Here is a 3,754-nt window from a genome sequence, read left to right as displayed (position 1 = left end):
AAGCATCTCTCGTCTCCTCTCCTCATTTGTGAAAGTTTGTGTGTGTGTGTGTGTGTGTGTGTGGATTGGGTGGGAGGGTTTACTGACTTGATAAGATAGTTACTGTTGTGTTAAAGACAACAGGTTCTTGTACCCTAGTAATTTTTGTTATTTTGTTTTTCTTTATTTTTTTTAATTTGTATATGTTCTTAAGTTTGTTGGTTTTTAAATTTAAATTCTCTTCCTGTTCTCTTTTCCTCTCCTCTTTTCTCCTCTCTTTAGAACTACTGGTGGTCTATGGTATATTGGCTGATATGAGATTTAAGTTCTATCCCTTCAACAATCAGTTTAACTCATGGATGCCAGAACCATTGTATATGGGTGGGACAAGGACCACCCACTTTTTAAGACCAATGATATTGGACCCACTCACTTTTACCATCTCTAATTCAGCGCATGTCTGTTCACTTGTAAGAGTGCCTTCAGTCTAATCCATTCCACTTGAGGAATGCCCTAATAAATTAATTTCCATTCCGCGTTTTAGTTACAGCCTTGACTTCCTTGCTGTGCATTGAAGCACACTAACACAAATGTCACTAAGAGCGGAGATCGCGCTGCACGCACACAGAAGCTTATCAACGCTGCCCTACAACTTTAAGTAATAAAATAGCTTTGCTACTGAATCGCTGCATTATATTTCTTAGCAACGAGGGGGTTACATCGCTATTTTGAAGTAATTCAACTCACAGCTTCGTTGTTAATAGAGTGAGAAGCTGAACAGATGCTGGTACGAATCTCTCTCTCTTTCTCATTAATTCAAATAAATGCTATAATTCGTTCATTCAAATAAATGTAATCTCGCAATACTTTATCCCTGTGTCGGATTCAAAGCGGGCAGAATGATTTAGCGAGCCCTGACGAAAATAACCGTCAGTTGTACCCTTCCGGTCAACTATTGAGCTGCAAACAACAATAACAGATTTAAGTTGTCAATGCTGGCAAATTAGAATATATAAGAAGGATAATAACGGATTGTGGATTGTCCCATAATTATTTAATTAAAATGCACCAGAATACAGGAAATGGCATCTAGTCGAGTCACATTTTTTTGGGGGAGGACCCACCCACATTTTCTTTGCTTCCGACGCCTATGCTTGAAATCAAAAATACAGAGACAAATACAAGATACTACTCTCAAGAATAAAAAAAAAAAATCCCAATCAGAAGATAATTAAATTACATTTACCTTTGAAGAAACTCGAGTGTGCCCCCAAGTGCTGTTGGATAGTGCATGTTAAAGATGTAGTAACACACAAACATGCAGACCAGTGCATCTGTGAAGCTTGTCATGTTTTCCATTATCACCACCTGGTCCGCTCCCACCATGAAAGCTGCTGCAGACATTGGACTCTCTCCTGTGAAAAAAATTAAAATAATAATATTATCAGAGTCATACAGGAAAATCCATCAATTTAAAAGTCACTACTTGATTTTAGCACACACAAATTCTGTTGCCTCTCACTTACCACATACAATAATACATGGTGTGGGTGGCAGGTGTTCTGTCTGAACCTCATCTGCAATGCAAGTTTTGTCGACCATGTGGAACATTCTTTCATGATCATCTTTAAAGTGTAAAAGTAGCATCAACACTGCTCCAGAGGGTCCACCACCAGCTTGGATTTCTTCTCTCTGTTTTGAAGCTATGTTTGACTTCTCAAGTGGAAGAGATTGGAAGTAGTCAAGAACTCTAGCAAATTTAGTTGCCATGGCCTCCTCAAATGCCTCATTGATGTGGACACCAGTTAAAAGTTTGAAGTGTTCCTTCAGGCCAACAAGTGAAAATAGATAGGGCCATTCTTCTTTAATGACCTGTGTGTCCTTAGGGAAACTTAGGGAACGTTTAGGGAAATCACCTTCCATGTTTGAGTGGCTTGGAGCTATATTGCTCTGAGCAGAGAGGACACCTAAAAAGCACAGAGACACATTCACTTAAAAAGATCAAAGTCACGCTTGGACATGGATTCATTTTTTACAGCGTAAATACACAACTTTGTAGAAATTGAGGATTTAGTACATTGATTGATCATTGATCGCTTATATTCAAAATACAGGCCCTTTGTCAATATATACAAACAAAATCAAAAATACATTCATATGTTCAAACTATAGGCCTTACTTTTTATGTGTGCAAGAAGCCTCCTTGCTTGAATGGGTTTGAGCACTCCAGCAAGGTCATCTGTCTGTACAAGGTTCATGTCATCAACCATTTCCACACCCAAGTCTCGGAGGGCATCCAAAATGGGTTGCATTGTAGCCGGTGTGCTATACATTGGAAGTTCTTCTTTAATAAGTGTGGCTATGTCATCCATGGCTAAACAGGGGAAATAAATGATCAGTGAAATGGAAACATAGCTACAGATCTAAAACACTATGCTTCAGGGATATTACTTTCATCGCAAACAGACTGTATGCAGCAAGTGGGTAAAAATCTAGACAATGATCAGCATGAATGCAAAGCATATCCCTTGCAGCTTCTCCAACTTTATAGAGCCCAAACTCCGGCATGTAAGATGATGCGTGTGGTGTCACAAGAAAATAGACATCTTTGTTTTCTTTCATAAGAACAAGCTCAATTTGTCCAAATTCCACAGACTCATCATTATTAAGGCATAGAAAGAAACCCTTTCTATAGAGAGTTCCCTTAAAGGTCACTTCTGTGGACACCAAGTCAGGTGTGACCAAGCTTGCCTCAACAGTATTGCGTACTTTACTGCTGTACAGCTCAGCATGGTAAGGGGAGGAGTCTTTCACCTGCAAAGCTGGAGGAAAGAAGGAGCTGGAGTTCATGTAGGATTGAAGGAGCTGATGATTGTTTGCCAGACTCTTGCAAACATTTTTGAAGTTTTGTGTCCTCCTCACACATTGTTTAAAGTATGAGTGTTTGCTCTCAAACCTCATTGTCCACAAGCGAATGAGTGGGCCAAACCTCATGATCAACCATGGATAGTGTAGGAGATAGTGATGCTTTGGTTTCAGTTTTTCAGAGGGAAATAGATGCTTCCTTGTTTCAAGATATTCTTTAATGTGGACCTGAAGGAAACTAACTTGGGCAGCAGATATCTTGGGGGAACAGACTAACTCCACTACTTCCTTTAGCATTATCACTAACTGCCATACCTGGTCCTGGGTGTCTTTGATTCTGTCCCCAATAATGATGGGGAGGAGTCGCAGCAAACACCAATTCTCAGCTGCCTGCCCACCAATCTTAATTCCACGTTCACTGACTTCTGAAGGAACTGAACTAGCATCAGAACCCATGTACTTGAATTGTTTGATTTGCCGGTTGAGTTGCTGGTAAGTCATCCATTTCTTCACTTTCACAAAGTACTGCAGGCAAATAGAAAGGTCATAGGCAACTACTCCTTCAAATAAGTCATGGCCTATGCAGGGTGGAAGGCCGGGCTGACAAACATGAAAATACTGAAGAGTATTGAAAAGTGAGTCAAACTTCACTCCATTTACAACTGTTTCTTCACTGTCTTGTAGTAGCTGCACTGCCTCTTTGTAATTTTCAACTGTCCTCACTGGAAATCTGACTGTCACATTACCAATTTCCTCTCTGTGTACCAAACAGAACCTACAACAGTGAGAGGAAGTACTGAAATTTTCAGTATAACCACCAATACAGTGGGATCCTAAATTGTCACCAGCAATGCACAAGACCGTTGCCCGTACAATATGACCTGAAGACGTGACTAGACCATTGTCTTCT

Source organism: Carassius carassius, chromosome 12 (assembly GCF_963082965.1).
Source record: "Carassius carassius chromosome 12, fCarCar2.1, whole genome shotgun sequence".
NCBI lineage: Eukaryota > Metazoa > Chordata > Actinopteri > Cypriniformes > Cyprinidae > Carassius > Carassius carassius.
This window is presented reverse-complemented; position numbering follows the sequence as displayed.